This window comes from Hyaena hyaena, unplaced genomic scaffold (genome assembly GCF_003009895.1).
Source record: "Hyaena hyaena isolate Hyena2069 unplaced genomic scaffold, ASM300989v1 scaffold_151, whole genome shotgun sequence".
In the NCBI taxonomy this organism is placed as follows: Eukaryota; Metazoa; Chordata; class Mammalia; order Carnivora; family Hyaenidae; genus Hyaena; species Hyaena hyaena.
In genome coordinates, this window is record NW_024080783.1 from 2563067 (window position 1) to 2585814 (window position 22748).

Genomic DNA, 22748 nt, shown 5'->3' on the forward strand with positions numbered 1-22748 from the left:
ACCCTAGGCTGAGAACTCCTTCGGGGCAAGGACCTTGTCTCATTCACCTCTGCATCTTAACATCCAGCACAGCACCTGGTATGCAGCAGGGGCTCAGTAAGGGGCTGAACTGACTGGCAGAATGCTGTACCAAGAAAGTGCCCAGGTATGACTCCGTGTAGGTCCACTGGGGTGGGAAGAGGAGAGGTGGTCGCTGACTAAGATGCAACTTCTGTTTGGTACCTGCTATGTGTTAGGAGAATTCACACCTATTGTCTTTTTCCATCTCTCCAAGAGCTCCTAAATCGGAATTATTGTCCTAGTTTCCCCTACCATAAAACTGACGACCAGAATGTTTCTCTAATTTGGTCAAGGTCACACAGCCGGTAAGTGTAGGAGGGGCGGAGGCTGGGAGAGAACCTTTTAAGTCAAAGCCCTCTAGCCTCTCCGTCCTTCATCTGGGGAGCCTACTCTGCTGCATATGCTTTGGGTTCGGGGGGCCCTCCGCACCGGGGCGCAGGGCCGAAGAGGCCCGCTTGCCGCGGCATCCGGGAGCCGCTCCCAGATTCGGAAGTTACGAAGTTTCCGTGCATATCGCTTGCCTCCCTGCGCAGCTCGTCCCCGCTCCGCTGCAGTTACGCCGCTAGCGCAGCGGGGCTCAGGTGCTGCAGCGGGCGGGGGCCTGGCGCCGGGAGAAAGGCGGGGACGCAGCTTACGTAAGCGTCCGCTCGCAGGTGCATGAGGCCTCCACCAGCGTGTGGTCCCTGCGCGCTCCCAGGTGCGCAGTTGGCGCAGGCGGCGGCGCGGCACGGCGCCGGCGGGCGCTGGCCGCCGCTCTCAGGTACGGCAGAGTGCGCGTGGAGGGGGCGCGCGGCGAGCGAAGGGGCGGGCTTTCCGTTCCCCAGCAGCCGCGGGGCCCGCCCCCCGGTTCGGCCAATGGGAACGCTGGGCGGTGTCACGTGCTCGCCGCCGCCGCCGCCGCCGAAGCGGAGACCGGAGCCGCGAGCGCCACCAGGGCAGCAGCCGCCGCAGCCGCCGCCGCTGGGCAGAGGAGCCGGAGACGCGGGCGGACGAGGTGGCGGCGGCGGCGGAGCGGGAGCGGGGACCGGGCGCGGGCAGAGCGCGGCGGCGCGGGTAGGCTGCGGCGGCGGGGTAGGCGCCTGCGCGGCGGGCCGTCCCGGGCGGGCGGCGGTTAAGGCGGCGGTTGAGGCGGTTGGCGGAGCCGGCCCGGGCCCCGCATTGTTTGTTGTGCGTCCTTAGCAGCGGCGGCTGCGGCCGCGGCGGCCCGGGCGGAGAGCAGGGAGCAATCCTGGCTCCCGTGGCTCCGGCATTGTGGCCGCCGCTGCGGTGCTCCGGCCGCTTCGGGCAAGGGCAGCGGGCAGCCTTCCTCACCTTCGGGGGGACGGGGTCTTGGCCCCGAGCGAGGGGAGGGCGTGGGCAGTGTGAGGGGACCAGGCGCCGTGGGTCTGGGTAGGATGGAAGGCGAGGGGCTCCGGGCAGGTGTTGGAGGACGTTGGGGGCAGGGGCAGGGAGCGAGGCTTCGGGGGGCTGGTGGAGGGTGTGGGCAGACTTGAGGGAGAATGAAGGGTGGAGGGATCCGGCCCAACGGGGCTGGAGGGCCTTCGGGCAGGTTCGGGGGCCCACTGGGTCCAAGGCGAGTGCGAGAGGGATGGAGGACACTTAGGCGGGTGGGGGGCAGTCTGGGGGTTCGGGAGGGTGTGAGGGAGGCTTTGGGGATGGTAGGGGCGAGTGTGATGGGCTTGGAAGGAGAAGATTAGGGACTCGAGGGAGGAGTAGAAGAAGCGGATGTCCCGGTAGGGGCTGCGTTGTGAGGGCAGGGAGAGGGGGCAGATACAAGGAAGGCCACGGGACACATGTGAAGAGAAACGTGAAGGTGTCCAGGTGGAGGGTAGTGTGGTGGGGAGAAAGGGACCGGAGGTGTCTAGGGGTCTCTGGAGTGATGGTGGGGGAGATGGAGGTTTCCAGGCAGGAGGTGTGTGTGAGGGTAGGCCCAGAGGCTTCTGGAGACCCGTGAGAGACGTGAGGACTGTATCTGGCCCGGAGGTGTGTAGGGAAGACCGGAAGGAGGCCGCGAGTGTTGAGCCTGGACAGGTGGGCCATGTGCAGGAAGGGCATGTTAAAGGAGAAGGCGGGTATCTATCTGGTTAGTGGTGCTCTGGGGAGATCAGTATGGGGCAGAAGGAGGAAGGTGATTGGAGCAGGGCCAGAGTTTGAGAAAAGTGAGGACAGTAGAGTAGGGTGATGGGCAGGGACAGGAGGTGTGCAGGATATTTAGCGGGTAGCAGGAGAAGTGAGTGAAATGGAGAGTGTTCTTGTGGGAAGTGTAGATGTAGGTGGGGGAGCAGCAAGAGAGGAAACTTTGGGGTTTGGGGGACATTGGAGGGGGCAGGTGGAGTGGTGTATGTGTGAGATAGCGGGCCAGAGGGGTGAGGGGAATGTTCTTGGAGTGTCTGCTGAGGTACGAAAACAGATGGAAGGAAATGTTTTGGGGACAGGAAGTGTGGAGGGAAGTTGGCGAGGAGGGGGGTGGTACGCGTGTGAAGAGAAATCAGTAGAGGTAGATAGTAGGGGATGGGTTGGGAGGGGAGGGATGCAGGTCTAGAGGACAATGTGTATAGAGAGGGAAGCGTGGCTTGGGGGTGCTAGATTTTGTCTGGTAGAAGGGGGTAGGCAGAGAAGAGAGGATTTTTTTGGGTAGAGGATATAGAAGAATGTATAGTATTTATAATGGGGTAAAAGAAGGGCAAGGTAGGGAGGTATGTGAACATGTCTGACCAGAAAGGAGTAGGTTCTGTAATGCATTGGGGTGGTGGTAGGGGAAGAAGATTGCTTAGGTTTAGGGGCCAGAAATAGACTATTTAAGGTTGGAGAGAGTTAGGAAAACAGGTTGCTTAAAAGAGAATGGAAGGAGCAGGATGCTGAGAAGGGAGGAGAGATTGGAACACTTTGAGTCTTGAGAGATTAAGGGGGGCCAGAAATTTTAGGTCAATGGAAATATGAGAAAAGGTAGAGTGCAGAAGTTGGAAAAACAAAAAGCAAAACAAAACTAAAGAGAGGGGCTTACATTCCAGGCATAGAACTAAAAGAGAGAGAGGGAGTGTGTGTGTGTGTGTGTGTGTGTGTACGCGCGCGTGCACGCATGTATATATGTATCCTGGAATGATATTAATGAAAGATGAAGGGCATTAAGCCCTGTACCATATCTGAAAGTTCATGCATCTAGGACCAGAAAGATCAGAAGCCTGATTTTAGTTCCTGAACTCCGTGAATGGGGAAGGGATAAGGGAGAGCCGAGTAGTACACACTCCCAAGTTTGGAGGAGGTGTGTGGTGGGATATATCGTCCTCGTACGTTGGCCTGGCAAGTGGGCAGATAGAAGAGCCGTACAGGGTTGTTTGGAGAGCACAAGCGAATAGAAATAGGATTGCAGCAGTTGCAGGGCAGATGTCTTTGTGAAGAGACTGCAGGAAAGCAGGGCCCAGTGTCAGTGGCATTTGAAGGCTATGTATCAGGGAGGAAGGGATACCTCGGTGCAGTGTCTCAGCTTCCCTGGTGCTTTCTGGGTAATGGGGCAGTTATCAGGCTTTGAGTGATGTAATATCTGAGTCCCATGCTAGAGGCAGACAGAGGTAATGTACATCCAGCTCCTAAAAAGTGGCAGGAATGGAGCGCTGCGATTGTTTAACTCTTTCATGGTGCAAATAGCTGATCCTGGTTTGTCGGCTTTTTCTCCCAAATAGTTAAAGAAAACTTTAGTTGGGACGCTTTTGATTTTCTGGTATTTTGATTTCAGTGAGGGAGTATAATGTTAGCTTTATTGAGGAAAGACTTTTGGGGTTGCGTGGACATAGAGCCAATCAGCTTGCCAAACACATAGGAAATAACCTTCAGGAGTTTGAGCACAGATATTTCAGTGTAGGTCACATTCAGTGTTCTGTGGCTTGTGTTAGATTCTTTGGGATTTGGAAGGATTAAGGAAACTACTTTGAGACTGCCTTAGTAAGCAAGGTTTTTTAGAATCTTGAAAAACGATTTCCCTTTTGACAGTAGAAAATTCAGTCTTCTCAGATTTTGCAAAAAAAATAAATTATTTCATCATGTTGCAGAAATAACTTCAGTTTTTGCTTTGAGGGCTTCATGTAGTGTGTAATGTGGTACCTAGTATGATTTCAAATAAAAGGTCTGCTTTGATACTTTGGGAAGCTTTCTGGGTTGATTAGTTTTCTCTGTTAACTTAGAAAGTATCTTAATGCACCCATTGTATGTTCATATAATAAGTTTGAGTGGAAGTGGGAATCTTGCCTAAACATAATGAAGGCTGAGCAGAATGACAAATTTTAAGTAATCTGAATCAGTAAATATAAATATTTAAAAAATAAACTGGGAGCTAATCATTTTTAAAATCCAAGCTTGAAGTGCATCATGAAGGCAACAAAATAATGCTCTGAAGGTATTGCTGTAAGATTTTATTTTTGGAGGGAAAGGTTTTTAAAGTATAATACACCTTTCACTGAAATTCTTTGCAGTATTTTGAGATTTGATGTATGTGTAGAATATAGTTATAAGGAACGTGTTTGACCCCTTGGGCTCCCTGGCAAAGAATATGAGGAGTAGGGTATAAGACGAATAGAGTGGCCTTTGAACATTTTCTCCAATATGGCTATTGTTTCCTCCTTGTATTTTTTAAGTCCACTGTGTTAGTTCATTTTATTGATTTGGGGCAAGCAGTACTTTCTTGCTCTGAATACTCAATTCTGGCATCGTGTTCTGATTATATGTATTGTTCTGTGAAGTTCTATGGTTTGAGATACTTTTTAGGCACTTGAAAATATTGTCCTGAGTTTATGAACCAAGAAAAGCAGGTTATTTAGACTTTGTAGGCTAAATAATTGGGTCTGGTTTTATTTTCGCTGGTGACTTGCTGGACAAGATACCTAATCCCTTGGTGCTTGTTTTTCCTCCAGAAACCTGACTCTACCTCCGATGAGAATTGAGGTGGTTTATATAAAACAAGTTTAAGTCTTTCAGGAAGATTAGAAGTATGTAAATACGGAGAATAGACATTATTTCTTTGGTTCCTTTTTCTTCTTAGCCTGGTCAAGTAATAATTGGTACTTCAGAATTTGGTGTTAGGTGGATTAATTGTATTGAGAAACTTAGAGATGAAACTTCTTTGAATGTCAGAGATGTCTGCAAATTGAAGTTTGTTCATTCTTTGCTCTGTTGACTCTTTATCTTTTCTGGCTCATTTTTGCAGTTGAGTGTTGGTGCTGATTTGAATTCTTGCGTATGAGCAGAAGATTGTGAGAGAGATTGTAAGAGATTCTGCGTTCTGTCTGTAGCCCGAGCTTGCTTCTAAGCATGAATTTCCAGGGATGGAGCACTTCTGTCACTCAGTGAATTCACTTACTACACCAGGAATAATAAATACATTTTCCTAGGTATTTTGCAGAAAATCAACTAATTCTAGGTGACTTAAATAGAAGAATAGAGCTATTCCTCTTCCAATGGCATTAAGCCTTTTGTTATTACTATTTTTTGTATTTTTAAATCTGTTTTGAGAGAGAGAGCTCTTGGGGCAGAGAGAGAGGGAGAGAGTATCCCAAGCAGGCTCCACACTGTCAGCAGAGAGCCCATCGTGGCCTCAAACTCACAAACTGACAGGCCATGGACCTGAGCTGAAATCAAGAGTCCCACGCTTAACTGACGGAGCCACCCAGGTGCCCCATTAAACCTCATTTTTAAGATTTATTGAATACTTTTCCCTTTTTCAAGCTTTAGTTCTCAAATTATTACCCATTCTTTTGTCATTTCCAAGGCCATTGACAGGTTATGCTCTGTTTGAGGAGGAATGATATTTAAATGCTTTAAAAATGTTTGTTAGTTGGGTGCCTGGATGGCTCAGTCAGTTAAGCGTCTGACTTTGGCCCAGGTCATGATCTCATGGTTCATGAGTTCGAGTCTTGTGTTGGGCTCTGTGCTGACAGCTCAGAGCCTGGAGCCTGCCTCAGATTCTATGTCTCACTCCCTCTCTCTGCCCCTCCCCCGCTCACTCTCACTCTTTCTCTCTCCCCCTCAAAAATAAATAGTTTTTTATTAGTTGTAAAAAGTCTCTAAATGCTGGTTGTGATTGACATTGCAAAAATGTAAATATTAAGTTGCTTTTTAGATCTTAATTTAGTTGGGCTTGGTAATACCCAGATACCCAGTCCTGATAACACTGATAGTAGACTTTATGTGCTAGCTGATTTTTTTTTTTTTTTTTTGAGAGAGGCACAGAGGAAGAGGGAGAGAATCTTTTTTTTTTTTTTCAATATTTCTATTTATTTCTAGGAGAGAGAGAGAGAGAGCGAGCGAGCGAGCGTGAGCAGGGGAGGGTCAGAGAGAGAGAGGGAGATACAGACTCTGAAATAGGCTCCAGGCTCTGAGCTGGCAGTCAGCACAGAGCCCGACGCGGGGCTCGAACCCACGAACCGCGAGATCATGACCTAAGCAAAAGTCAGACGCTTAACCGACTAAGCCACCCAGGTGCCCCAAGAGGGAGAGAATCTTAAGCGGCCTCCATGTCCAGTGCAGAGCCCAGTACAGGGCTTAATTTCACGACTGTGACATCACAACCTGGGCCAAAATTAAGAGTCAGATGCTCAACCAACTGAGCCACCCAGGTGCTCCTGATCTAATTTTTTTAAGATTTTATTTTTAAGTAATCTCCACATCCATTGTGGGGCTCAAACCCACAACTGCAACCCAGAGTCCCATGCTCCCCCAGCTGAGCCAGCCAGGTGCCCTGCTGATCTGTTCTTTACTCTCTTATATAAGGTTTGGACCCCTCCCCCCCATTACCCATCTTACTGCTCTTTGTTTTCATTTGTTTTGCATAGCTCCTTTCATTGGAAAATTAGCTGTTTTTAAAAATTTGATCAGCTGTAGAAAATCTGTTTCTGACAGGTAATTATGAGAGGCTTCATAATCCAGTCTAATTTTAGAAAACTTTATTGAGAAATGTAAGTTAAATTTATATGTCAGTTAAAACAGAAAAGAATAAAGTAATGAGGCTTGATTAGTGGTGATATAAATATTTAAATGGTTTGAGCCTGAAAGATCTGCAAGTCTGTAACTTTTAGGTCTTGCATTGAATAGTGAAGTAACCATATGACCTGAATTGTCACTTTCGTGCCTAATCTAATGTATATCTTGTTTTAAGGGACCTTAAAACATTTTTGAGAAGTATGGTGTTTGTGTCACAAAAGACATTACATTCCATGTATGTGTGTTGCTGTGTGAATGAATGCCATCCTAAATTTTAGTTATTTGATACTAAAATTCTCTTAACTTATGACATAACTAACACTGTGTAGAACATCTCCTTTCTTTAGTTAACTTTAGCACTACTTGAAAGGTTGTAGTTCATTATATCCGTAATAAAATCACAGCTTTGCATCGTGTGACTTCATGGTTCATTTCCATTAGAAGAGTGAGAATTCTGCAGCATGTTGTGTAATAAATTCTGAGGCGTTTCTGGGTCATGGATAAGATACAGTTTCTTAATGCACTTGCAGAATTTCCTGTTCTTTGCATTTTTTCCAGGTACCAGGACTTTTCACGATATCCTGTTGGGCAGATCAGCATTTTGTTTATAAATTGAAGTTAACCTTGTATTAATACAACTGGCATAAAGCAAATAGTAACTGTCTTAAAAGACTTTGTCTAGATTTCTTTTTTTAATTCTGCTTACCTGTTCTGCCAGTTTAATTCAGCAAACATGCATTGACCTTAGGCTCAAAGGCATGTTTTGTGCCAGACCTAAGATTCTTTAGTAGGGCTTAATAATACTCTTTTGAGTAAAGAATAGATCCTTCCCCAGGTAGATTGGCCCTTAATGTGAAAATGAGGTCTGTATCTTTGGTTACCTATGTTCAGTTGGCATAACTGAAAATCAGTGTATTTTAAAAGACAGCTAGGTAGTGACCTGATAAAGGGATGATTTGCTTCTAACAGTTAAGATGGAGGCAATTTTTTCTGATGATGTTTATAACTCTAAGTAAATTTGAAAGCCCTCAAATATTGCCTCTCATCACAGGTTTTTGTGTGACTTAGGCAACCTACATTTTAACCTAACGAGGTGTAGGGTACTGGGTAGCTTTTTAAACTCTGGAAAATTCAGTTTCAGTTAGCAAAGCTAGTGAACCAGAGGGGAAAGGTGTTACAATTTTGATAATGTGGGTTAGCACCTGGAGAGAGTAACGTCTGGAGCCCTTGGTATGCACATTTTCATTTGTTTTTAAAGTAAGCTGTACGTAGGCTTTTGTCAAGGTTAGTATGGAAGAACAGGTATCAAACATATTAGTGATGAGGCTTTTAAAAAGGTGCTATCTTGGGACACTTGTGTGCCTCAGTCAGTTGAACATCAGACGCTTGATTTTAGCTCTAGTCAAAGTCGCTTGGTTGTGGGATTGAGCCACGCGTCAGGCTCTGCACTGGGCACAGGGCCTGCCTTGAGATTCTCTTTCTCTCCTGCCCTCTCCCTCTGCTCATGCAACCTCTCTCTCTAAAATAAAAAAAATTTTTTTTTTTTAAATGTTTTATTTATTTCTAGGAGAGAAAGAGAGAGAGATAGCGTGAGCAGGGGAGGGTCAGAGAGAGAGGGAATCACAGACTGAAACAGGCTCCAGGCTCTGAGCTGGCAGTCAGCACAGAGCCCGACGCGGGGCTCGAACCCACGAACCGCGAGATCATGACCTAAGCGAAAGTCGGACGCTTAACCGACTAAGCCACCCAGGCGCCCCAAAAAAATTTTTTTAAAGGTGGTGTCTGAAAGATAAATATTGACTGTGAGGCTTTTTGATATGCCAGCTTTGTGGTAAATGTTGTGGAGTCATACAAAATTGGCTTTTGAGGGGTGCCTGGCTGGCTCAGTTGGTAGCATGCAACTCTTGATCTTGGGGTTGTAAGTTTGAGCCCATGTTGGGTGTAGAGATTACTTAAATAAAATCTTCAAAATTGGCTTTTGAAATTGGTAAGTATTGTTGTTTGGTAGTTTTCCTTATTTCTGGAGCTCGGGTTTCACATTCCTGGACTTTGGTCTCTGTTATAGCTGTATGATGTAGGTGGACAGCAGAGTGTTACATCTGGAAAAATGGAGGTCCAAAGAGTTGACTCTCGAGCAGAGATAGGCAGACTTTCAGAACAGTTTCAGAGGCTCCGTATCAGATACCTAATGGTTCTCAAATTTGGCCAAATTGAAACCTGCCTGTTTTAGTCAAGCCTTTGAGTGCAAGTCAATGCGCGTCCTTCCTGGGAAATTTGGGGTCCTAGGATTATGCAGTAGTAATAAATTTGAAAAAAAGGGCTAGCTAGCACTTGGGTGGACTCTCCTTTTGCATATACCTGTGTGTAACCTTGACTGCTGTATTGGAGTAGAATGTTGTTGACACCAGAAGACTTGGCTTTGAGGTCTGATCCTGTTATTTAATATTTGTAGGTCTCTCTCCTCATGTATAAAATTCAACTAAAACCCTTAATTACAGAGTTGTAGTGAGGATTAAGAAGAAAACTGTAAGCTCTGAAGCATATAACTTTTTTTTTTTTTTTTTGAAGGGAGGATTGAGGATAAATTAAGGGCAGGCTTTGAAGTAATGAGACAAACTTAACTCAGAAGGACCTGGATTTTTATTTTTTTATCATGACATTTTCAAATGTACATGAAAGAGAACAGTGAACTTCCATATACCCGTCAACTAGCTTCAACAATTAGCAGCATTTTGCTGCTTTTGTTTCATCTGTTCCTCACAATTACTTTCTGTTGTTGTTTTTGTTGGAGTATTTACAGCAAATCTTAGACATCATAGTCTTTCATCCATAAGTACTTCAGTATGTATTTCTAAAGATAGGAATCTAAAAAAGACATAACCACAAAACTTTTAACTGTCTAAATTAACTATAATTCCTTATCTAATGCTCATGAGGAGCTGGATTTGAAACAGCTCTACCACTCACCAGTTTTGTGTGTTGATCAAATTACTTGCTCGCTCTGAGCTTCTGGTTCCTTATCTGTAACATAAAGATAATACCTTGTGAAGTTATTTTGAGCTTAAATGAAGGGACAGAAAAGCCCTAACACGGAAGTTCTCAGTAAATGGACCAGTCTCTTTTCTGAGCCTCCTGTGGCGTGTAAATTAGGATTATGGTTTGCCCTCCTTCCTTCTTGAGTACCACAAACAGGTACACAAACAGATTCTCTGGAATCACTGCCCACTAACCCCATGAAATTTTTCTTCATTGGGCAATTTGACTCTCTTAGCGAAACTCAAGAGCAGTTGAAATCATGTTCATTCCGTCCCCTCTCCTGCAGCATCATTCTCCTGACTAGTGGCTCATTCTAGTCAGCATATACATTGCTGTTACTTCGTCTGTTTTTCTAAAACAATCCTTTCTTGACCACATTGTTTCTTGTAGAAACAACCCAATTTCTTTCTCAACATCGTGAAAAAGTTGTTTCTACTCATCTTCAGTTCTCCAATTCTCTCCTGAACCTGCAATAATGAGACTTTCAACCTAATTACTCTACTGAAACTGCTCTTGTCAAAACCACCAGGTTGACTTCACTTGACTTGTTAGCAGCATGTAGTGCAGTGGATGTCTCTTTCCTTGAAATACTCTCTGCTCTGGTTTCTGGGACACCATACGGTTTTCCTCCTACCTCCTTGGCTTCTCCATTGTTGGTTTGTCCTCATTACTCCTGCCTGTTAATATTGGACCATTTCATGGGATCTCTTCTCTTTATTCTCATTCCTCTCATGATCTGATCCAATCTCCGGCTTTACATGCTGTGTATATGCTGACAACTCCCAAATTTTTATCTCTGAAACTTCAGACTGGAATGTCCTACTGCCTGTATTGACACTTCCACTTACATAGTTTATTGGCATCTCAAACTAACCTTGTCCCAACCAGACTCCCGATCTTTACCCTGCCCTCTCGTTCTTCTGCCCCGCCTTGTATTCTTCCATGTGTTAGTGAATTGTAATTTCCTCCATCTTTCTAGTTGCTAAGGCCAAAACTTAAGAGTCATGCTTGACCCTCTCTCACACACTGTATCTGACCCGTCAGGAGATCTTGCCAGTTCTACCTTCAGAATATATTCAGACTCTGACCGCTTTTCATTAACTGTAGTAATTCAGTTTACATCAGCTCTTCTGAATTATTACAGTAGCCCTTTTTTGCTCTTGCCCCTTTATATTCTGTTCTCAATATCATAGCAAGAATCATCCCTTTAGGGGCACCTGGGTGGCTCAGTTGGCTAAGCATCCGACTTCGGCTCAGGTCATGATCTCACGGTTCGTGGGTTCGGGCTGTGCGTCGGGCTCTGTGCTGACAGCTCAGAACCTGGAGCCTGCTTCCCATTCTGTGTCTCCCTCTCTCTGTGACCCTCCCCTGCTCATGCTGCCCCCCCCCTCAGAAATAAATAAAACATTAAAAAAATTTTTCCCCCCCTCAGAAATAAATAAAACATTAAAAAAATTTTTTTAAAAAGAATGATCCTTTTAAAAAGATAAGTCAGATTTTGTTTCTTGGCACATTCCCTATCTTGCTCAGCCTAAGTCCTGTCAAGGTCTTATGTGATCAGATCCCTTTTTCTTTCTTCTTTGACCTCGTCTCCTCTTACTTTTTGCTTATTCCATTCTAGCCACAGTGGCCTTCTTGCTGATTCTTTCATGTGTCAGAACATATATATTCCTATCTCAGGCCCTTTGCACTTGCTGTTTGCCCTCCCAGAGTCCTGATGTTCAGAGATATGCTTGGCTCCATCTTTGTCAGTCTTTGTGCATATCTGCCCATTCTGGTGAGGCCTTCACTTACCACCATCACCACTGCTTCTCCATTTCTGGCCCTCCCTAGCCTTCCTTTCCTGCCTTCTTTTTCTCATTACCACTTAAACCATTTAACTTACATTTTGCTTATTTATTTTGTTTATTGCCTTTTCCCCTTCACTACATATAAGCTCCATAAAGGGGAGGATTAATGCTGGTTTTGTATTCTATAGATTCTGAGCACCTACGACAGTGCCTGACATAAATCTTTGAGTATTTGTTGAATTAAAATTATTCTTTTATTAGTTGTAGTCTGTTACTTGGTAAAGATGCTACAGTGCTAGCATTTTAGTTGGCGTTTCAGTTTTTCCTATGGAATACTGTGCATCTTGAGGTCTTTATGGTGTATTTCTGTTTTTCTTCTTTATGAGTATCCTTTCATAAGACTGCTGCTGGTTTTACTACTAATTTGTTCATAATTTTGAGACTTTTAAAAATTAATTATTTATTAAAGTAATTTTTTAATGTTTATTTATTTTTGAGAGGGAGAGAGATAGAGGATGCGTGGGGGAGGGTCAGAGAAAGAGGGAGATACAATCCAAAACAGGCTCCAGTCTCTGAGCTGTCAGCACAGAGCCCCCACCTGGGGCATAAACTTATGAACTGTGAGCCAAAGTCGGACACTTAACTGAATGAGCCACACAGGTGCCCCAAGGTTTAAAGGTGGGTTTTGGTTGTTTTTTTGGTTTCTTTTGTTTTTTTTGAGCGAGAGTGAGAGTCTACGCATATATGCTATTGGGGAAGGGCAAAGACAGAGGGGGACAGAGGATCTGAATGGGCCCTGCACTGACAGCAGAGAGCCCGATGAGGGCCTGAACCAGCAGACCATGAGATCATGACTTGAGCCCAAGTTGGATGCTTAACTGACTGAGCCACCCAAGGCACTCCAGTTTTGAATCGTATTATACATTGTGCTAGTTGTATTGGGGGACAGAAGAATAAAATATATATTGACTCTGATCTTTAAGAGCTTATAGTCTATTAGGAGAGATGATGTGTGTGTGTGTATGTGCATGTATGTATATATCTGAGTATGTGTGTGTGTGTGTATGTATGTATGTGTATATTTAAATGCTTATTTGAGAGAGGGAGAGAGGAGACAGAAGAGAATCCCAAGCAAGCTCTGTGCTGTCAGTGCAAACCCAGACTCGGGGTTTGATCTCATGAACCATAAGATCATGACCTGAGCGGAAATTAAGAGTCAGACTCCCAACTGACTAGGCTACCCAGGTGCCCTGATATTTTAAAGTTTAAGTACTTTGATAAAACAGTTCAGGAATTCAGAAGAGCAAGGAATTATTTCTAGCTAACAGAGGAATAGAGAGAGACTTCAGAGAGGATGTGATATGTGTATGTGTTCAGCTGCGGAAAACAAGTAGGATTAGATAATGAGGAAATAGGGAAGAGAATTGCATATGGAGGAAATTGCATTAGCAAAATAAGAATGCTCAAGATTTCTCTGAGAAAGAACAAATGGTTCAGTAGTTATAGGTGAGGTGATACGGAAGGAATTGGTAAGAGTGTAAGTTTGGAGAGGAATGTTGGAGCCACTGATAGAAGGCCTTGAATGCAAGAGTGAGGAACACAGACTTAGTACTCTGTTGATAGTAAGGCTTAATGAAAGGTTTTTGGGCAAGAATGGAGGGATGGCATTATTATGCTATATTTATGAATTTGACAACTTTATGTGAAAAGAGAGGCTGAAATGTATACACTAAGATGTGGTTATAATGTTTGTAGAAGAAGGTGATAAAGGTAGTAGAAATAAATGGATATAGAAGGGATGCCTTCAAACTGATGAAACTTGGTAACTGGATGTAAGGGCTAATTGACAATCTGCAAGGTTTCAAGCAGGCTGAGGTGCCCTGAAGAGAAGTAGGGAATCCAAGAGAAGTGGGATTGGGAGGCAAGTTTAGTTTTGGTATTGAGTTTACAAGTGCGGTGACATTCTGGTGGTGATTGATTTGATAAAAAGAAAATCAGGAATCTTTAGAAAGGGTGTGCATCTGTGGCTTTATGCTTTCATTTTTAAAAAATGTTTATTTTTGGGAGGGGGGAGAGAGAGAGAGACAGAAGAGGAGAGAGAGAATGAGAATGAGAATGAATCTCCGATAGGCTCTTTGCTTTAATTTTGGTACTCACTGCCAGAAAGAGCAGACTTGATTGCTGAGTCTATTAGTGAGGTCTGAATCTAGATAATTGATTTGGAAAAATTGGGATAAGGCATCCAAACTTTTCTCTTGATTTGTGAGTGGCTCCACTTGTTTCCTTAAGTTTGTGAGGTAAGTTGCTCTAGTGTTGTAAAGCACTTCATGTATTCTCGGCAACTTATTACAACCTAGATATCATCCTTTGAGTTTTCAAAAGAAAGCAGTAAAAACTGCTTCATGGGCTATGGATATCTAAGCAGTGTCTGTCCCACCCTTTTGAAAACAACAGATGAGAGTTCCCAACTAGTCACCTTAATCATTTTGTTGAGATCATTTTGAGTTAAGAGGTTTGCATGATCATGCCAAACCCGTGTTCTTCCCCTTAGGACTTAGAAGCACGTTGGAGGAAGATAAGCCTTCTACCCTAATTAGTGGTAGTTAAGGTGTTAGTTGCCAAAACATGTCTTTAACAACCTGTACTTAACAAAATACCAAAAGATATCAGAGTATTTAGCTTCTCTTCCAGGCATATTCAAGAACAGAATGAGATTCCTCTAGATTAATATCTTTTTAAAAACCTGGTAGCAGGAAGAGTTTTTAACCCAAAGGTCATTTATAGGAAAAAGGAAATATTTGCAAATTAATGTATACGCTTCTTATTTATAGACTGTCTAAAGATGCATTATATTCATATTCTTATACTTAATGTATTTTTAATAGCTGGATAAAAAGACATCCTTGAGCTTATTAGTTAAAAACTTGTAGTTCACCAGCTTGGCTTAGAATGGTGACCTTGAGTTTGCCACATTAAGTCATCTCTGAATTAAGTGTTTTCCTTTGCGCTTAGAACGTAATGCCAGTGAATATGATTTCGGCACTGTCATTATAGGATTAGTTTTTGTTTTCCAGTAAATAGGAGTCAGTAGGACCCAATTACTCTGAAATGAGAAAATTTTTCTGTATAGGATAACACATTTTTCAGCTCACTGGAGTTTTGGTGGCTTTAAGTTTGTCACATTTGGCATACATTGTAGTTAAACTTTTTTTTTTCATCTGGGCAATGTTATTTCACATAATTGGTTTGCCAAGAATAACTATAACATCAAATAAACATCAAATAAACTATAACATCAGTCTCCTGAGAAACCTGTGAAGTTCTTTTAGCCCTTCTTTGTTCTTTGAGAGATGAAGAAATCAGGATATATCCTAAGTAGTAAAGGGACTTGCCCGAAGTCACACACCTAACTAGTGACAGAGTTAAGACGAAAGGTGGATTTCTTGACCTCCAGGCTTGGACTTCTTCCACTACGTCAGGCTGCTGCTTTAGAAACGTGGACCAGAAAACCTTGAATAAACTTAGTTTAACTGGTCACATTACTGTCATCTAATGATACTCAGTAGGAATAATTATGGTGTTTTTTTCCTTGTTCCTCTGAAAATTAATTTTTAAAATTAACCATTTTAAACTGAACATTCAGTACATTCACATTGTTGCTACTACCACCGTATCTAGTTCCAGAATATTTCCATCGCTCCAAAGTGAAGCCCCTGACTCATTAAATAGTTTGGAAATTTTTAAGGAACAAAAATAAAAGTCTTTAGACAATTAAAAGTCTTTACCACGAAGAAGTTGACAGTAGCAGGTTTGTTTTCATGGTCATCCCTAGTGCTTTGCCACCCGTGTCTGGTTTGTTGGCTTGTCAGTGAGAAAAAAGTGAATCCTCTTTACATTGATTAGTAGCGGATGTATTATACTTACAAACAGTGACAACATTAAAAGAGAAAGTGTCAGGCACGGAATGATTAACAATACTAATAGTAGGTATGCATTATGCGCATTATCTCTAATCTTCACACTAGCCTTCCCTGCCCCACAGTTGCCTTTTTCAAAGCCTTGCTGTATTTCAGATAAGAAAACAGCCTTGTTCAGTAAGTCCAGAATCACTTAATTTGTAAGTTGTGGACCTGGGATTCAAATCCATGTCTAGTTGTGTCCAAAAGTTGGGTGTTCTCATCATTAAATCTGGAAGTAGACAGGCAGAAAGCAAGTGGAAGGGGTCATCTGGTATGGGGACATGGTACTGTTTTATCAGGACAGTGTATAAAGGGAAGGGGGATTGAGTTTGCTATGTGTAGTAGTAGCTACTTTCTCCTGACCAGTTGTGATCTATATTGCACATAGGAAGAGAAAAATACCAAATAACCTTTGGAACTCTTTAGTGGACATTATAAATGATTAGAAGAAATTGTAATTTCTGAGATTTTGATTTTCGAAATTGTTTCTTTTCCCCTGCTCATTTATTTTTAGCGAATTACTCATTTGATTTTAAAATTGTAAGTTGATTTGCTTGAGTAGTTGATAATTAGGCTTTTTAAAATTTTTATTCTTTTTTTAGTTAATTATTAATCTTTAACAGTATTGGAACTCATTTGATTTGCCATTTTAAGATACTTTTAAAAAGTTCATATCAATGAAGAATAACTCAAACTATGTTGGTGTTGAATGATTTTGTATACTTTTGCCCCGATTAAAAAAACCCCTCCTTTTAGCTTTTTTAAAGTTTGAAAGAATTTTGATAGGCCAGTTTTCAGTCATTTTTAAAAAAAATTTTTAATGTTTATTTTAGAGAGAGAGCACGCGCACAAGTGGGGAAGGGACAGAGAGAGAGGGAGACACAGAATCAGAAACAGGTTCTGGGCTCTGAGCTGTCAGTACAGAGCTCAACAGTGGGGCTTGAACCCACAAACGATGACATCATGATCCGAACCAAAGTTGGATGCCCAACCAACTGAGCCACCGAGGCGGCCCTCAGTCATTCTTCTGAAAGTGGCTAGTAAGTCACCTCATAAATCTTGTTATTTTTCTCTTTTTTTAAACAATTTTAAAATATTTTTTAATGTTTATTTTTGAGATAGAGAGTGAGTGGGGCTGATGTGGGGCTCGAACCCACGAACCATGAGATCATGACCTGAGCGGAAGTCTGACACCTAACCGACTGAGCCACCCAGATGCCCATTTTTTCCGAATGTTTTAAAGACTTGATTTGATTTTATTAGTGGAAAAAATTTTTTTTTGACGTTTGTTTATTTTTGAGAGAGAAGGAAAAAGAGAGACCACAGACACAGAATTGGAAGCAGGCTCTAGGCTCTGAGCTGTCAGCACACAGCCTGACATGGGGCTCAAACCCAGGAACCGTGAGATCATGACTTAAGCTGGAGTTGGACGTTTAACTGACTGAGCCACCCAGGCATCCCTAAAGATTTTATTTTTTTAAGTAATCTCTATACCAGGTGTGGGGCTCGAGCTCACAACTCCAAGATCGAGTCTCATGCTCCACTGACTGAACTCTCCAGGTGCCCCCTTCATCATTTTTCTCCTGTGTTTTGAACAACATGACTTCTCTTCTCCGGGAATAGTTTGCTTCCCTATGTTGGGTTTAGGGTAAGAGGAATAGTAATGTAAAAGATAGCTTCCTGGCTACTTTGAACAAAAGAGATTTTTTTAGGTGATGTGATCATGCATACCAAGAATGTAAGCTATAGTAACAGTAGCCATCTGAAATGACTTGAGTTTAAGTATATTGATAGTTATCCAAAGAAGTATAGATTTTTGACGGTGACCTTGTGACTTTGGTAATATCTAAATAGTAGGTACTTCCATAAATGGATTTCAAGCTTTTAAAAACTTTTATTTAAAAAATTTAAAATGCCCTTGTAACTTGGCTCAAACATTACACATTATTTTTCTGTTTTGACCTAGAGATGAAGTTTTATTCATTCTGGAACCAGCCAAAGTACATTGTAAAGAACACAGGCCTTGGAGTTGGTTAGATTTATTTTCAAATTCTCTCTCTGCCACTTACAGCTGTAAGACCTTTCACCTTTTGAAATGCATATGATACCTCACAATTCTGTAGGCTAAGATTAGAGGGTAATGTCTCAAAGGGGCTCAGCACAATGTCTGGCACATACTAAATTTTGTACAATTTGTAGCTGTTGCAGGCCTTAAATTTTGGTAGCTTAGACACATATCAGTGTATGCAAATACAGTAAAACCTCATCTTGTAATGTACACTGTCCTGCAGTCAGTACATTTCTTGGATTTTTTTTGTTTGTGTTGAAATGCCATGTGTCAGTTTTCACTATTTCCTGTAGTTCACACTCCTTTTCTCAGAAATCCTTGGCAAATATGTCCATTGATCATTGTATAATTTACCTCAAAGAATAGATGGTGCTTCCTATAGAGGTTAATGATGAGGCATCTGCTTCCCATAGCAATCCTTCAGTTAGATGTTCTTGTGTTGCGTGCTGACAGGTTCTTACCACCTTTAGAGATGTCTGCTGGCAGATTGCCAAAGCTTTTGTCAAAGAAGGAAGGTCTGGTTGCCTGGAATGAAAGGAGCACATAGTGCCTTCTTAGTGTTTATAGTATATTTTATGATAATTGTTAACATTAAAGCATGAAGAGTTAATGTCCTAGTCTATAAATTGTACTCATTACTTCTCCATTACTTGTATTGTTTCTCTTACTCTGTTCAGAAAAGCATAGAGCGGACCTTTTATTCTAAAACTGTAGGGTTGAAGTTGTGACGAATCATAATCCAAGAATATTAGCTGTGGAGGGGACTTTGGAGATCAGCTTGACTAACCCTCTTATCTTGTAGATGAGAAAACTGGCGGAAGGAAGTTGTGGCTTGCTCGAGGACGTAGAACAAATGACAGGTTTGATTTCCAGTCTAGTTGTCATGAAGGTAACCCGGTAGAGTAGAGAGAGTGCTGGACTTTGGAGTCACATAGTCCTGGATCTGAGTCCTGATTCCACCATTTATTAACTGTGTGACCTTTGGCAAGTGCATCTGAGTCTCTTTGCTGTTCTGTTACACATCATTTGTAGGGTAGTGAAGATTATGAGGTAATATAAGTAAAGCACAGTGCCTGGCATATGTTATGGGCTCAATAAATGCTGTCTGTTATGTTGTACAATTTTTCTTGATTACTTAAAACAGGCCATATAGCTAAGTGATTATTCTTTATGAAATGGGAATCAATGAGAACGGTTGATGTTTTTGCCAAATCCTTTCACTGAAAATCTAAGTAGTTGTTCTTTGTAGGAGGACTGCTTACTGCACAGAGTGCAAAACATTCATCAAGAGCTTAGTGAATACTGCTTCAAGTTGTACAGTGTCGACATGGTTCCTTTCTGGGTAATTTTTGCATTTCACAAGTGAAATGGACCTAGTGTGAGGAACACCCAAATCAATGTACATTTTGTTAGGCCAGCAGTTCCAAACTTTTAAACTCAGTACTACTTTACACTCTTTTATTTTTTTATTTTTTTATTTTTCCACCCCGTGGCAATCTGAGAGCTTTTATTTATTTATTTATTTTTTTATAAATAGTTTATTGTCAAATTAGTTTCCACATAACACTCAGTGCTCATCCCCAAAGTGCCCTCCTCCATGCCCATCCCCCCCTCCCCCCCACATCCATCAGTCCTCAGTTTTTGTCAGCATTCAAGAGTCTCTCATGGTTTGCCTCTCTCCCTTTCCCCCACCATTTCCGCCCTTCTTCTCCCCCTTGTTCCTCCGTCAAGTTCCTCCTAATCCTCCTATACGTGCAAACATATGATATTTGTCCTTCTCTGCCTGACTTATTTCGCTCAGCATAACACCCTCAAGGCCCATCCACGTTGCTACACATGGCCAGATTTCATTGTTTCTCATTGCCATGTAGTATTCCATGGTATAGATAAACCACATCTTCTTGATCCATTCATCTGTTGATGGACACTTAGGCTCTTTCCATGTTTTAGCTATTGTGGAGAGTGCTGCTATGAACATTGGGGTACATGTGCTCCTATGCCTCAGCATTTCTGTATCCCTTGGGTAAATTCCTAGCAGTGCTATTGCTGGGTCATAGGGGAGTTCTATTGTTAGTTTCCTGAGGAACCTCCACACTGTTTTCCAGAGGGGCTGTACCAGTTTACATTCCCACCAACAGTGTAGGAGGGTGCCCGTTTCTCCACATCCTCGCCAGCATCTAGAGTTCTCTGATTTGCTCATTTTAGCCACTCTGACTGGCGTGAGGTGGTATCTCAGTGTGGTTTTGATTTGTATTTCCCTGATGAGGAGGGATGCTGAGCATCGTTTCATGTGTCTGTTGGCCATCTGGATGTCCTCTTTGGAGAAGTGTCTGTTCGTGTCTTCTGCCCATTTCTTCACTGGGTTGTTTGTTTTTCAGGCGTGTAGTTTGGTGAGTTCCTTATAGATTCTGGATATTAACCCTTTATCTGATATGTCATTTGCAACTATCTTTTCCCATTCCGTTGGTTGCCTATTAATTTTCTGGGTTGTTTCCTTGGCTGTGCAGAAGCTTTTAATCTTGATGAGGTCCCAACAGTTTATTTTTGCTCTTGATTCCCTTGCTTTTGGGGATGTGTCAAGTAAGAAGTTGCTGCGGTGGAGGACAAGGAGGTTGTTTCCTGCTTTCTCCTCTAGGGTGTTGATAGTTTCCTGTCTCACGTTCAGGTCCTTTATCCATTTTGAATTGATTTTTGTACTTTACACTCTTTTAAAAACTATTGAGCGCTCCATAGATTTCTTGTTTATGTATTGTATCTGTTGTTATTTGGATTGTTGGAAATGATATCTGATAAAATTTACACATTATTCACTTAAAAAACCATTGTATGTTAATATATATTATATACAAATATGTGTATAAATATATATTTTAAGATTTTAGGTTTCTAAGTTTTTGTTTCAAATTATAACAATAGTACATGTAAGTTAAAATAATATAGAATCAAAGTAAAAAATGAAATTGTTTCATTCCTGTCCTATGCACATTCCAACTCCTGCAGTTGAGAATTTAGCATGTATTCTTCTAGAACTATTTCTATGCAATTATAAATTCTCTCTTTCATACTGCAGATGTTCTTTGGTGACCTACTTTTAAGAAAATTGTGTATATTTTATCTTAAATTGTTTTTATTATAAGAAATTTTTTTAATGTTTATTTTTGAGAACCAGAGACAGATTGTGAGTGGCGGAGGGGAGAGAGGGAGGGAGACACAGAATCCGAAGCAGGCTCCAGGCTTTGAGCTGTCAGCACAGAGCCCGATGTAGGGCTCAAACTCACGACTGTGAGATCATGACCTGAACTGAAGTTTGATGCTTAACCAGCTGAGCCACCCAGGTACCCCCAATTGATAATACATATACCTAGTGAATGGTTACTATAGTCAACCTAGTTAACATATCCGTCTCATATAATTACTGTGTGTGTGTATAGGGGTGGTGAGAGCACCTGAGGTCTACTCTGAGCAAATTTCCAGTATCTAATACAGTACTATTACCTGTAGCTATCATACTTTGCATTAGATCTCTAGACTTTTTCATTCTGCATAGCTACAGCTTTGTACCCATTGACCAGTATCTATTTCCATTTCCTACAAATGATATATATGTATGTATGTATGTATGTATGTGTATGTATATATGTGTGTGTCATTCAACATAAAAAATTTTTAATGTTTATTCATTTTTGAGAGACAGAGACAGCAAGTGGGGGAGGGGCAGAGAGAGGGAGACACAGAATTTGATGGAGGCTCAAGGCTCTGAGCTGTCAGCAGAGCCCGACGTGGGGGTCTCGAACTCATGAACTGCAAGATCATGAGCCAAAGTCAGCTGCTTAACCAACTGAGCCACTCAGGTACCCCACAAATGATATATTTTTAATGAAAAATAACTTTTCCAAAACAAAACAAAATTTAATGAAAAGAGTGACATTGCTTTACATTTTTGCAAATCTCATTAATGTGTAGATTAATAGAATACAGCTGCCTTCTGATAGCTGCTGCTGCATTTAGCATGTTCTGTTATGTTGTTCTGGCTGAAGTATATAAGGAAGAAAATTTGGCTTCCCAAGATTTGAAGTTGGAAGAGGGGAGGAGTATTTTAATAGCCTTCTCGGGTAATTGTGGATGATGTTCTTTGATACTGTACCACAACTTGACAAATGGTAGTTTCTTAATGGAATCTGAAGCCAAATCAGTGAACTTTTCTTATTCTGTTACGTTAAAATCCATTAGTCTGTTGTGTTTCAGATGGATCTTTTATTCATACATGATCCTAATATCATGCATTGGTCACTTCGAAAATGGTGGTTCACTGAATTATGTTGAGCTTCCAAATGTGACACATTTCATTATATATCTCCACACATTATGTAGCTTCTGGAAAACCACACTCATGAGAGGAAAGTTAAAAAGACACATAATGCCTTCTTACTACTTGGAAAATACTTTTGGTCTTGTATGACCCTGAAAGTGTCATTAAAGATATGCATTATGAAAAAGGATTTGTTTGCAGTAGTTTGTAGTCTAGCCGAAGAAGTTAAGACATAGTTTCGTGAAAAGATAACTAATACAGTGTTCTCTGGTAATAAGTGTGATGTATACTGCTGGGTAGAATGAGTTTTAAATAGGTGAAGGAGAGAAGAGGCCCATTTTCTTGGGAAGAGGATCACAGTGCTTGTTCAGATAGTCCTTACATGAGTTAGGCTACACTGGAAGATTCATATAGAATAATTAAGGTAGGCTTGCAAAATTAAGTTGCAGTTTATATTTTTATTCTTTTTTTTTTTTAATATTTTTATTTATTTCTAGGAGAGAGAGAGAGAGACAGCGTGAGCAGGGGAGGGTCAGAGAGAGAGGGAGATACAGACT

The 22748-nt window shown here is 41.9% G+C and overlaps 1 protein-coding gene across 4 annotated transcripts in view; it reads left to right on the forward strand.

Annotated features, from left to right (window-relative positions):
• Nucleotides 1-965: 965 nt before the first annotated feature.
• The window catches only part of LOC120236323 (spermatid perinuclear RNA binding protein), a 147621-nt gene continuing 125838 nt past the window's right edge, over nt 966-22748 (forward strand). For 3 of the 4 annotated variants that reach the window (XR_005529632.1, XR_005529631.1, XR_005529633.1), the window contains exon 1: nt 966-1113. The gene's annotated coding sequence lies outside the window, so the exon portion shown is untranslated. The remainder of the gene's footprint in view (nt 1114-22748) is intronic. The other variant, XM_039239076.1, reaches the window with a different exon arrangement.